Below are 14,717 nucleotides of genomic sequence, written 5' to 3' on the forward strand. Positions count from 1 at the left end.
CAACCAACAGGAACCAACCAACAGTATCTGAGGTGTTCGCTAAAATGACTAAGTACAGGTGAGTGAAAGATTGAAGCAGTCCTCTGACTGCCTGGACCTGCTGTCTCGAGCGCATGGCTGTGTGCGTCTGTGTCTGTGTGGTCATGTGATGTGCATTTTCAGAGGTAGTAAGGAAGGAGGGCTGCTCAGAAATGCTACACGCCACTGTGGATGGCAAATCGTTGTCGTTCTAAAATGCCATTTAAAAACAAAGACAGTGTAAACATGGCCTGAGTGTGTACTTTTCGCGAGCGGATTTGCAACGGGGCGGGCGGAGGATCGCGATGCCGGTGTCTATCGGACGAACCGTATGTAAAACGTACATAGCAGAGCTTGCAAAACTGTGTTTTTTTTTTTTGTCGACAACACAAACGTTGTCAACATAACTCACAGGAAATTCAAAATGCCTACACACCGGCGACTTCATTGAAAGAGGAGAGGATTTAAGTTCTGTCGACGGGTCTCCTGCTTCTGCAGTTTAACAAGCACTTCAACAAGCCTGTTTTTTTCCCGCTTGGCAAGCCAAGCTGATGTGACATGGGGGCGTGGCAGCATCGACGATTCTATTTTTTGATTCGATAATCGAAATTGAGCATAAATTTCGATCGATTTCGATTAAAAATCGAAACCGTGACACCCCTAATAAAAACCACATTACCAATTTCGTTATAAAAACTGTTGACAAAATATCGGCCAAAATTTAAAAAATGTACTTTCCTGTCAATTCCATAAATAAGTTGACACATTTCATTTTCACTGCATTTTCTGCATCAATTTTAAAATTAAATGTTAAACTGAAAATGCAATACATTTAGATACAAAAATAGATACATCTTTAGCGCCTCTAATGGGATGTCATACTTACAGTAGGATGGCCCGGTTCATGGCTAATGTCTGAACAAATTGTTTCAAGAGTACACACTTACCTGATGATTAATTATAAGCTACTTTGGCTTGCTGTCCTGGGAGAGAGGCCTAAGCTCATAACATCCTCGAGCCTGGGGCTCCCTCCCCTTGCAAGGCGAGAGGGGAGTTTGAGCTCAGGTAGATCTCGAGAACTCCCTTGCTATAGTACTTAGTGAACAGATAGTGATTCCTCTTAAGAGATAACTACTTACTAGGAGCATGTCTATGGTGCCGATTTGGATTAGTCAGTTAACGTAAGTTGCATATTTTTTGGACGGTGGGAGGAAACCGGGGAACCCGGGGGAAACCCACGTGAGCACGGAGAGAAAGTGCAAACTCCACACAGAAATGTCTGCTGGTTTGATAAAGCCTGAAACCAGAAAAGTTCTTGCTGTGAGGCAACAGTGCTAAGCACTGGGCCACCGTGACACCCATCTAGGAGAAGGAGGAGTAGGGATGGAAGTTGGGAATCGCCAAAACGAAGGTAACGGTGGTACGTAACCCAGGGTATTTCTAGTAGCTTAATCGTCTGATTGGTGCATTGAGAATTAGATAATGCATATACAGCCGCTAGCAATCATAAGCACGTGATCCTCTCGAAATTAGTTTAGAAATAAACTTCACTTCGAGACACCGTACAACCTCACAAAGAATTTGTGTAACTACTTGATCTACTAAAAGTACATCCAGTATTGCTTTAACTTGAAGTAAAATGAAATCGTCGTTGTCGAATTTATTTGAAAGCTGGTATAATTCTGCAACTACGCTGAATATAACGGACATTTTTTCTGTGTGTTTTAGCCCCTTCCACTGATTAGCATAGGCTGTCATTAAAAAATGTATCAAAAATGAAAACTGAAATAAAAGTGTCAATTGAAGTAAAACTTCAATTTACATTTTAATTTTAATTGTGTCACTTTTATAGCGTGAACATTAATAACAAGCTTTGTAAAAATTGTGTTTGCATTTTATTTTTCAGTTTGGCTTTTTATTTAATATTGGCAGTCTTTATGCAGAAATGCAGTGAAAATGAAATGTTAAATCGGCAACTTCATTTTATTCATCAATTTGACAGGGACAATGTGTTGTTACAGTGAAAATAATGTTAATCTGGTTTTCAGTTTATTTGATTTATTTAAAATTGGCAGGAATTCATCTCAAATGAGTTTTATTGTTAAAGAATAAGAAATGCGTGTAAAATATTGAATACATTCCTGCTGATGTTGCTTTAACAGACAATTGTTTTCCTAGTACACCAATCTCAATCACATTTTTTCTAATGTTTTTACAGTATATATATAAATATATATATATATATATATATATATATATATATATATATATATATATATATATATATATATATATATATAAAGTCAATGCCAATATCCAAATTTTTTTTAGAATTACGTCATAGAGTTTATTTACTCGAGCACATGGAATCAGAATTTCATTTGCAGATGTATTGATTTTCTAAACTTGCTTACACATACAGTTGAAGTCAGAATTATTAGCCCCCCTGAATTACTAACCCCTTTGTTTATTTTTTCCCCTTTTTCTGTTTAAACTGACTTAAAGCTCGAATTGAGGGGGGATGCGGAGGGATGGCTTCCCCTTTATGGAAAAATTTACAAAAAGCATCCCCTTTGTAAAAACACCCCCCCCCCTTATCATCCCCTTTAGATTAACAATAGTGTGTAATGTAAAACGTATAATGCAAATTAAATATTTAAAAAAATTTAAATACTACAGTGTGCTGTTGCATTCATTAACAAAGTTGCAGATACTGCAATATATACAGTATAATACAGTTTACTATAGTTAGTATGGTTCAAAAACCTAATATTATTTACTATAAATACTATTACAACTTCTTATTTCATGTGGGATGAATCGTATCTTTAGAACCATATAACATGATTGAAAGCAACTCCTACATAACTCATAACTGTTTCTTATATAAAAAACAAACTAGAGAAGCACCTAGCACAGTCCTTAGCTTAGCTAACAGTATTGAACGTATAGATAATTATTAAAAATCATAACTTACCCTCCAACAACGTGAGCTGCCCTGTGTCCTGACAAACAGAAACGCCCCATCTCATTGGCTGGCTCTAGCAAATAAACTGGCTTTGCTGCTTTTTTACTGGTATGTACATTTCTGCAGAATTAATGATTTTTAACAAGAATCTCTTCAGAAAAGAAATAATAAAATAATCGTGGGTAATGATTCTTTTGCACCTCAGTCCTGTTGGCTGCTGGCATTGTTCATTGGTCAGGCATCAGTCAATCAAACAGCTTTACACCAGCCCCGCCCCTCCCCCGCCCCGCGCTGCTCGCGCATCTGCATTTGCAAGTGCACAGATGAGTTCTGCTGCAGAGATCGCGGGAGATGTGTAGCAAAAGTCAGAGCGCGGGAGATTTGTAGTTGTACTGACGAATCTGAGAGGTTGTGAGTGCCGACCTGTGGTTGTAGAGCAAAGATGCAATCAAATTTGCCGTGCACACGTGTGTCTGTCATTTTGTATTTGTGAATGACATTTTACAAATACACAACTATTAATCTGCAACTTCCAATTAAAAACACAAGTGTGTGGATTGTTGTGTGTGTGCGCAAATCGAGGGATTCAGCTGTTCACATCAGAGCTGTAAGTGTACATTTCAACATACACATACAAATATTATCATCACAAGTGCTCACATTTACATTTGCAAGCTCTCGAGCTTCGCAACTGATTTACCTTCATACTGAAAAAGCTCAGATGATGCGGTCAAGGTTTTAAGGAAAACCTCAAACACACTGCTTCCTTGTGTGACAACATGGGAAAATCAACAAGCTAGAATCAACAACAACAACAACAACAACAAAAACAGATTACAATTCGCTAAATTACACTGGGAAAAAGAATAATTTTTGGAGACACGCCTGTGGTCTGATGGAACTAAGATTGAACTGTTTGGCCATAATGACCAGTGTTAGATTTGGAGGACAAAGGGGAAAGCTTACAAGCCTAGGAACACCATCCCAACTGTGAAACATGGGGGTGGCTGCATCATGTTGTGGGGCTGTTTAGCTGCAGAAGGGACTGATCCACTTCACAGCATAGATGGCATCATGAAGAAAGAAGATTATGTAGAAATACTGAAGCAACATCTCAAGACATCAGCCAGGACATTAAAACTTGGCCACAAATGGGTCTTCCAAGCAGACCATGACCCTAAGCATACTGACAAATTAGCTAAAGACTACAGAGTAAATGTTTTGGAGTGGCCATCACAAAGCCCTGACCTCAATCCTATAGAAAATTTGTGATAATTATATAATTATCTATCTATCTATCTATCTATCTATCTATCTATCTATCTATCTATCTATCTATCTATCTATCTATCTATCTATCTATCTATCTATCTATCTATCTATCTATCTATCTATCTATCTATCTATAACTATAATTATTTGTGAATTTGTTGAAAAATTTGTTGTAGCAATACAGCCTACAAATCTGACTCAGTTACACCAATTCTGTCAGGAGAAATGGGCCAAAATTCCTTCAAACTATTGCGAGAAGCTTGTGGAAGGATACCCAAAACATCTGACCAAAGTTATACAGTTTAAAAGCAAAGCTTAAAAATCCCAAGGAAGTGTATGTAAACTTTTGACTGTCTAGAAATTAATAAAAAATTAAATCCTCTCATTATTCTGGCATTTAGCAAATATAAATAATTTAGGTAATCCTAACAGACCTAAAATAGTAAACGTTTTGTATGATTTACCATCAGACATTTTTAAACAAATGGTTATGTTCCTTTTTTTTAGAGTATATGTAAACTTCTGATTCCAACTATATATGTGACAGCACGGTGGTGCAGTGGGTAGCACGATCGCCTCAGAGCAAGAAGGTCACTAGTTCGAGCCTCAGCTGTGTCAGATGGCATTTCTGTGTGAAGTTTGCATGTTCTCCCCATGTCACGTGGGTTTCTTCCGGGTGCTCCGGTTTTCCCCACAGTCCAAAAACATGCGGTATAGGTGAATTAGGTAAGCTAGTGTATGTGTGTGTGAGAGTGTGTATGGGTGTTTCCCAGTAATGGGTTGCAGCTGGAAGGGCATTGGCTGCGTAAAACATTTAATGGATAAGTTGGTGGTTCATTCAGCTGTGGCGACCCCTGTTGAATAAAGGGACTAAGCCAAAGGAAAATGAATGAACTAATGAACAACTGTGAATCAGTTAATGAAGTGTTAATGAACAGATATTTTTTGCAGTGTTGTTTGGAATGATGAAAAAGTGACTTCATTCTGGCATCTGTGACCGACAACCAGAGCATTTCATTCTTTTTAGTGCACTACTATAAAAACCGAAAGTGACCACACCTCTCAGTTGAAGTGAAAAGCAGAAGGAAAGCTGGTATTATTTTCGGTTGAACTCAAGCTTATGTAAAATAAAAGACAGCATTTTGAAACTAAAGGATTGTTATGAGCTGTAAAATGGGAAGAGATGAAGAGAGGCGATGAGGCTCACTGAGCTGAGAAACACTGTATGATGGGAAACAGTGGTGTATCTCTCATGGCCTGTGCTGCACTCTAAACACAGCAGCAGTTTCACAGACACTGACCAAACCATGCTGGAGTTTTCTGAGGCCCTGAAGGGAGTGTCTGGCCAGCTGCGCCTCTACAGTATACGGACCTTCTTGTCTGACCTTAGGAAGGTTGTGTAAAACGTCAACTGCTTAGAATCAGGGTTTAAATGCTGAGTGTAAGCAATTAAGCTGAAGGATTACAATGTAAATGTGTCACTTTAAGAGTTGAAAACAAACAGCAAATCAGAGGAGTGATGGCAGTTCGCATCTGAATATAAGTGAGTCGTGGTAGGTGCACTTCTCCCTAAGATATAGAGACTTGGAAAGGATGTGATGGTGGGGGAAAAATGGGTGGGGAAACAAAAAAAACTGAGTGATAGGAAAATATATAGTTTAAGTCAGAATTATTAGTCCCCCCTTTTTTATTTTATTTTTTTAAATATATCTCAGATGATGTTTAACTGAGCAAGGAAATCTTCACAGTATGTCTGAAAATATTTTTTTTTCCTGGAGAAAGTCTTATTTGTTTTATTTTGGCTAGAATATTTTTTTAAAAACCACTGTAAGGTCAAAATAATTAGCCCCTTTAAGCTATATGTTTTTTAATAGTCTACAGAACAAACCAACATCATACAATGACTTGCCTAATTACCCTCATCAGCCTAGTTAACCTAATTAACCTAGTTAAGCCTTTAAATGTCACTTTAAAGGGCCATGAAACCCCCTCGTTTCAGCAGGGTGTTTTCACACCTCTACTTTGGAAAAAGTCAGAAAAGTGGGCGTGTCCAGCTCTGTTTAGGGGGGAGTGTCGGAGGAACTAAAGTGGGATGGTGTGGGAGTGTCTATTTGGGCTCGCGCGAGTTTCAGAGTCAAAATAAACACACAGGAGAAAGTGATGCCGTTTAACCTACATGGACATCTGTAGTCGAATTATTTGCCAAATTATTAAATGTTGGACTTTAACAGCAGTTTGGCTCTTTCATTCAGGGAATTCATTCATGCCCCTCGCGACAAATGCGATATTTGATTCGAGGATCTGCTCTAAGTGTGTATTTTTCATGCAATGTTTGATACCGCACGGCGAATGAGAGAAAAAAAAAACCCTCCGCATTTCCCAGAAACTTAGATGCACACGGCAGGTAGCGTCAGAAAGCCGCGTGTGTTATTCTGGTCACAAAATGCGACGCTATGTTTGCACTCAGTGCAATAGTTAACTTAATTCGATACGAACAAAGAGAGAAAATGAAAACGAAACTTAATGGCAGCAAACTATAAAAGCAACACTTCACGCTTGTTTTGCCAACACAAACGTGGCGTCTCTGTGGCGTAAACGCGGTGACACTAATGAATATTAATGAAGTTGCACAATAGAGCGCGCTGATTGGTTTGAACCAAGCCTTACTCATGCATTAATGCATCACACTCTGAGACGTAATAAGACTCACTCTGGCACAGACACCCAGTCTGCACGCTGGAATACACGCTATTATGTCATGACCATGACGCAGCTTCAAAAATTCGTTTCAAACAGGAAGTACGAATTTGCTTGAAATAACGCAAAAACAACCAATTTACACTTTTTAGTGAAATATAGGTGTCCTAATAGTGTTTTTAGCAGTGTGGGACACATATACGACTGTCAACAGCTCAAAAAATGTGTTTTGGTGTTTCGTGACCCTTTAAGCTGTATAGAAGTGTCTAGAAAAAGATCTAGTCAAATATTATTTACTGTCATCATGGCAAAGATAAAATAAATCAGTTATTAGAAATTAGTTATTAAAACTATTATGATTAGAAATGTGTAGAAAAAAATCTTCTCTAAGTTGCCATAAGTTCAGTTAACTCAATTATATAATTAGTTATTAATTAACTTAATTATATTGTATAATTAATTCAGTTAACTTAATTATAACCTTATAGTGCCATAAGGTTAACTAAATTCAGCTCAAAAATGTAAGGCTACCAGGATTTGTTTACAGTGCATGAAAATGGATAACTGTTAATTTACAAATACGTTTTAAAGTAAATGATTACCTAAATCATCTATGAACACAACCAAAAAGTGTTTGGCTCTCCCCTATATAGGATGTTCTGCACAAGTTCTCTATAGCTGTTTGTGCGCCGCCACACGTCATCTGCTTTCTGTCAGTGAAAGAATAGTTTTGAAGAAAGGGATGTTCCCGCTTCTCTTCTCCCTCCTCTGTGCGCCGAGGTCTGGCTGAGAGCAGCAAGGGTTTGTGGGAAATGTCTGAGGGATGATACTAGTATGAGCCGGACATTAAACAGCGCTTTATTTTCTTACTTTTATCGGCAAGCTTTATACTTTTAACGGGGCTTTGGAGTTCGCGTGTCTCTGTTGGAATGTTAATGAAAACGCTGTGTGAGAGTTGGAGGTTTGCGCTCTGGACGCGTACGTGAAGTCTGCAGGTAAACAAAGACACTTCTGAAAGTTGGTGGCACTGCATGATAGCGACGCAACGCGCCCTTTATAATCAATACTGTTGTGTGGAGAGTTCAGACGCTTTATAAAGAAGGGGTCGCGTTTTGTCGCTACGAGGCGCTTTGCGTGCAGGGTGAACGGGGGAAACAGTGAAATGCGCTTGCGTTTTTTTAGTAATAAATCCCCGCTGGTCTTCCACATCTGTACTGCAGCTTAATAAGCTACATTCTTTATTGCAGTTGTGCACTTTCGCTCCAACGTTATTTTTCATAAAACATAATACTTTATGTAATTCATAAACGTTTATCTGAGGCTCGGTTTACATTGTACACAGAATTTAGCAGAGTCAATAGTATCTTAAATGGCATTTTAGTGTTTTTTACATGGTACTGAAATGTAACATTACACAATAGTGTTACATTCTCAATATTGCAGTAATTTGTTTGTTGGATAAATTTAAAGAGATTGTTCAAAGAAAAAAATTGCTCACCATTTACTCACTCAAGTGGTTCTAAGCTTTTATGAATGTCTTTTTTTCTGTTGAACACAAAGGAAGATTTGCTCAAGTATGTTGGGGAAAAGCAGCATTTACATCTATAGTAGGAAAAACAATTCTATGCAAATCGTTCTAAATTGTAGAAATTAGATTCATTAGATTCATTAGCCACTAAATCAAAAAGTTGCGAAGTGCCTTGAGATTGCGTTGCGTTGACTTGAAAAAAAAATTATTAAATATAAATAGCCCAATAAAGGTTAAAAAATCGCCCAACAAAGCACCAAATATTAAGATATATTTATACCAAATATTAATATTAACGTAACTGGTTATTAATAAATTCCCAAATTAAGGTTAAAAATAACCCAACAAAGCACCAAAGATTTAGAGTAATTGGTTGAGTTATTAATAAATTCCCCAATAAAAGTTAAAAAATAACCCAACAAAGCACCAAATATTTTTAACTCAAGCAATAAAAAACTATAAAAAAATAATAAAAAACTTTTTAGAGAGTATGCAACATTTTAAATTTGAATTACAATGAACATCCAAAAGAAACAATGCTAATCTAAAGGAGAACAGTTGGCTCACAATAAAACATAATTGATTTTTATTTTTATTTAATTTAATTTTACTTGACCTTTTTGCATTCTGGAGGAAAAAGCTTGGTTATGGATGTGAACCCTCTCCATTATGGATGTGACAGATGTGAAATTGGCACATGACTTTGGTAACTCAAATATAATAGTTTGAAAACATTGACAGAGACATTTTTGAGTATATTTACAGTAGTGTAAAATACAAACCTACACAAAAAACCTATAAACCTCTTTCCATATTTTCTTGATCTGCTTTTTTTGACAAGCTCTTTTTATTGTCAATTTTAGTCTGTTTTAATCAGTCAATTATGATAAGTCCATTTTAGTCAGTGAACCTTGTTTTACAGTAAGGAAGAGCAGGGCACAACCTACAGGTGTCGACTTTCTGATGTTCAGATTATTATTATTATTTTTGCTAATTAAATTTGCATTTTTGCAGTATGAATTGATGACTTTAATTCATATTTTTCCATTATTTCCTCTAAGTGAATTGTGATATTGTAACATAATGAGCACATGCACTGCCAGATGAGCATATGACTGCTTAAAGGTTTTCTGATAAAATGAAAAATACATGTAAATATATACAAGACTAAACATTTACTCAGGAAATAAAAGAGAAAAACAAAAAACAAACCGATTTTGGAGTTTGACAATAGTATTGTAACTAGGGTCTCAAGCCGGAATGTAAAACTTGTTACTGCCAGTTAGATAATAACTTGCAAATGATTATTTTTTAACCAATCAGGTTACTTATTGCAATGAGCTAACGGTGTTAATTAGAGAATGGTGTGGGTTGGTTTTTGATTTTTATTATAATCTTCTTGTTTTTAATGGATTTCCAGAGTAGGATGCGACAAACTCTCTGTTGTGTTTGGTAGTTGCCAGTGAGTGTATCATAAGCAACTGTTAATATTAGTTTTCTTTACATCCCACTTTATATAGCATTCACAGTCATTGTTGCATTAAAAAGAATAACAATAACATATTTATTAGTAACATTGTTACAGCATTGAATAACCATTTAAATAATCATATTATTACAGTCTGATATGCCTGCTGATATGTCGCTGTTCATTATGACAATAATATTAACCCCTTTTTGCCGCTATACCAATCGGTTGACCAAGTTTTTTCTAAATAATGACTGTTAAAGTCATTTAAAGAATGACTGTTTTAAATAATGTTTTAAAAAAAATCAAAGAAATATTATCCTGTTGTGCTAATACACTTTTTTTCTTGTTATGGTTTTCACAAACCAAAACCATGTTAAATGAAAATCTGAAAAAAAATGGCATACTTCATAATATAAAGATGATTTAGTATTCAAAAATGTTTTATTTGGTCTTACGCTTCAAATTGTCAGATTTTTCATAGTATATGTATTAATTCCGGTACTTTTGCCATAAACCGACAAATCAAGCATTTGGTAGAGGCTGATGTTTTAAAATGTATGGGATGTGTTGAAAAAAAATGCATTGAGTGTGTAAACTAGTGACATTAGGAGTTTTTTTTTCTTGTTGGGGTAATTAAATATGGAGGATGAAACCTTCAAAAACAAATAGCAAAACAAATAAATATATATATATATATATATATATATATATATATATATATATATATATATATATATATATATATATATATATATATATATATATATATGTATGTGTGTGTGTGTGTGTGTGTGTGTGTGTGTGTGTGTGTGTGTGTGTGTGTGTGTGTGCGTACGCGTGCGTGCGTGCGTGCGTGCATGTGTATATAAATTTACAAATTCTTGCTTAAAACAATAAATAAATAAATAAATAAATACGCTAATAAATAAATGAATAAATCAATATACAAATTCCTGCATAAATAAAACAGTAAATAATTACGCAAACAAATAAATAAATGTGTATATATAAATCTACAAATTCCTGCATAAATAAAACAATAAATAAATACACAGTTAAATAAATGTATATGTATAAATCTACAAATTCCTATGTACAGAAATATGTACACAAATTTTTGCTTAATAAAACAATAAATAAAAAAAATAGACAAATAAATAAATAAATGCATATATAAGTCTACAAATTTCTCCCTAAATAAATGTATAAATTATTAATAGTGTGGTGGGGAACAAATCTACTTTCGGTTTAGCATTTTCTTATTCCCCTAACATCACTATTTATATATTATTATTATATATTATATATACTATTTATAATTATAAAAGAATTTGGGGCTTTTTAATATTTATTTATTTATATGCATATTTATTTATTGTTTTATTTATGCAGGATTTTATGGTTCTTATATATATTAAATTATTTATTTGCATATTTATTTATTTGTTTATTGATACAAAAATGTACCTTCAAATGATTTTAGAATTTTGAAAAAATAAATCACTCTGTATATTTTTTACTAGCAATTTTGCTCTGCTAGCATGAGTAGAAATGTTTAAACCATGTGTGATTACAAATAACTCGTACAATCCCATTTATGTCTGGCTTACTTTTATTTGTAATTTTGTCATAATTTGTAGATTTGCATTACTTGTTATAAAACTTATTTTAAGATAACAAGATAACATTTCCTATAGTCAATGGATTGTATCTCAGATGTTCTGGTGTTGTGTGAGAACAGATGCTTTGATGATCTGTCATGTTTCTGCTTTGACTGCCTCCCTGTGGTGCATAACTGAAACAGCAGGTGTAGATTTATCTGGAACCCTGCATTCTAGTCATTTTTGAAGTACACTCAACAAAATATTTTTGTTCGTTCAAACTACTTACTGTATTTAAAATGAAATAAAACAACACTCAATTCTTGAGATTTCATTGGACAACTTAATTTTTTTTGTGTTCAATTCACATAAATCGGTTAAAAGTGTTAAGTTAACTTAATCTATTTGTGTTGGGACAACATGAATGAATTGTGTGGAACCCTGCATTTTTTTACAGTGAAGTTTTACATCTTCGCCGAGCTGTAGACTGTATAGATTGATTTAGCCTGAGTTTTTACTAGCATGTCTGCAATTGTTTCTTCTTATTTTTTCTTTTTTTCTACACATTTACTCAACTGAATATTTGGAAATATCTGTACATGAAATAGTGTAGTAAAATAACAGTGTTTCATGAAGATTAATTAAGCACAACTCTGTACTCATGTACAGTTGAAATCAGAATTATTAGCCCCCCTTTGAATTTTTTTCTTCTTTAAATATTTCCCAAATTATTTTTAAAAGAGCAAGGGAGTCTTATTTGTTTGTTATATTTGTTTTATTTTAGCTAGAATAAAAGCAGTTTGAATTTTTTTAAACACCATTTTAAGTGCAAAATTATTGGCCCCTTTAGGCTATTTTTTCCCTGATAGTATATAGAACAAACCATCGTTATACAATAACTTGCCTAATTACCCTAACCTGCCTAGTTAACCTAAATAACCTAGTTGAGCCTTTAAATGTCACTTTAAGTTCTATAGAAGTGTCTTTGAAAAATATCTAGTCAAATATTATGTACTGTAATCATGACAAAGATAAAATAAATCTTAGAAATTAGAAATGAGTTAGTAGAACTATTATGTTTAAAAAAATCTGCTCTCCGTTAAACTTTGGGAAAAAATAAACCGGGGGGCTAATAATTCTGACTTCAACTGTACATCTGTACAACTTAAAAATGAGGAAAAAACATGTTTTTGGTTAAAGTAAAAGGCCATATCTTCAAACTAACTCCTCTCACAAACATGTAATTTTGTAATATGATGTGGCCAAATTGATCAGATAGCAGCATTCATCAAGATTTGAATTCTCAAAGATCATGTGAAAGGAAGTGCACAAGGGGAAGAAAATGCCACTTCATGTTCAGTTCATATTCAAAAAATTTGAGCTGAAAAAAAACAACAATTTGTGCTGTGAAGTATTGGCAGCAACAACCTGTAACCATGGAAACTTGATCATCTTTAGTAGCCTAAATCATACATTTACATAATGTTGTCATATTGTGTGCAGTTCTTATTTTCATATTTCACTTATTGTTGTTTTGGTGCATTGTAGCCTATAGAATTAGGCAAGGCAAGTTTATATAGCCCATTTCATACACAATGCTAATTCAAAGTGCTTTACATAAACAAGAATAAAAGAAACAAGAACAATTTTAATTAAAAATAAAAGATTTAAAAATGATTGAAACTGATTAGAATGTTAAAACAGGTTTTAAAAGAAAGGAAAAGAAAGGAAAGACACAATAGTGTGATCTGTCGGACGCAGCACAGTGCTCATTCAGTAAAGGCACAGCTAAAGAGATGTGTTTTCAGTCTTGATTTGAACGTGCCTAATGCTGGAGCACGTCTGATCATTTCTGGAAGCTGATTCCAGCAGCGAGGGGCGAAGTTGCTGAAAGCTGATTCACCCTGCTTTGACTGAACTCTTTGAATTTCTAATTTATTTGATCCTAAATATGTGAGTGATCTGTTGGGTTTGTATTCAGTAGGATTGTAACAATATACCGGTATGACGGTCTACCACGATTTGAACATGCACGATTATCATACCATGAACAATTGCATATCAACTTAAATGTTTAATAACTTTTGATCCGCTGATCAGATTCATACAATTCAAAGATTGGCATAAAGAAGAGAATCTCAGCTTTCCAGTGCTGTATCACATAACATTCTTTCAGGACTTTCAGAGGCTCCGGAATCAGTGCAGTTACGTCATCAAAATTTGACAACGCTGATTTGACAAAGAAACGCTCGTCACTGTGTCTCCGGACAAACCAGACATGATACATTGATGCATTGTCCCTCCTCCATGCCCAGATTGGTTCAAACTCGCTATATCACAACCAATAAGCATAGGTTTCGCTTTTGTTTGTGGACCAACAATGAGCTTTTTGAACAACACGGAATGAGCGGCTAAATAAAACGCAAAAAAAAAAAAAAGTTTTGCATGAAATAATTCTCATACTAAGTACTTTTGCATGCACAACAGCACAGAAACATGACCAAACAGTGACACAGCAAAGATGAAGTGCTGCTCTTGCTGTTTTCAAAAGACACAAATGAAGGTGCAGCTGTTTGTCTGCATTGCAGACAACCAAATCCAAATCCATATCCACAGACAACCATATCCATGCTGGCACATAAAACCTAAGGATGTTCCATATTGAATCTAGTTTCGTTATGTAACTATTTATAGTATAGTAAATATTTATATCTATTTTTTTACTGAGGATTTGCACCATGTTTATTTGGACTTTGACACATTATTTATTATTTTCTTATTTTTTTATTTGTTCATTGTACAAGTGGACACATTCTCTCACCTCAGCGGTCAAGATTAAGTCCTGAAAATCTCAACATGCTTACATTTCTTCAACACAACCTAGACTGAAAAAAACAACGCTTTAAATACATGTTTACAGCCATAAACTTGGTATTGCACTTTTGGTCTCCCATTTATCCTGCTTATAAGGAAGGACAGTTTAAGTTTATTTTTGTCTAATCTTAAAAGACCCTGCTTGTTTATTCCTTCTAATTTAATTTATTAAAATGGGAAATTTTTCAGTTTATTTTTATAAAAGACTTCTATAGTTCTATTAAAATGGTTCTTTCAAAAGTTTGTTGAAATAAAACCTTTGTTCAGTCAGAAAATGTGTTCTTATTC

The 14,717-nt window shown here is 34.6% G+C and overlaps 1 protein-coding gene and 1 long non-coding RNA gene across 12 annotated transcripts in view; one reads left to right on the forward strand and one right to left on the reverse strand.

Annotated features, from left to right (window-relative positions):
- psd3l (pleckstrin and Sec7 domain containing 3, like) overlaps nt 1-14,717 on the forward strand; it is a 243,279-nt gene that overhangs the window by 85,142 nt on the left and 143,420 nt on the right. For 2 of the 11 annotated variants that reach the window (XR_012386112.1, XM_068223897.2), the window contains exon 1: nt 7,763-7,950. The exons of the other annotated variants lie outside the window; for them this stretch is intronic. The gene's annotated coding sequence lies outside the window, so the exon portion shown is untranslated. Of the gene's footprint in view, nt 1-7,762; nt 7,951-14,717 lie in introns of those variants that run through there. 11 annotated transcript variants of the gene reach the window in all.
- LOC141376309 (uncharacterized) lies at nt 3,695-10,609 on the reverse strand. Its single transcript, XR_012386135.1, has 3 exons — nt 7,447-10,609; nt 7,200-7,365; nt 3,695-6,225 (listed from the first exon to the last, which is right to left on the reverse strand). It is a non-coding gene; the product is annotated as an uncharacterized lncRNA (long non-coding RNA).

The sequence above is a fragment of the Danio rerio genome, chromosome 10 (assembly GCF_049306965.1).
Source record: "Danio rerio strain Tuebingen ecotype United States chromosome 10, GRCz12tu, whole genome shotgun sequence".
In the NCBI taxonomy this organism is placed as follows: Eukaryota; Metazoa; Chordata; class Actinopteri; order Cypriniformes; family Danionidae; genus Danio; species Danio rerio.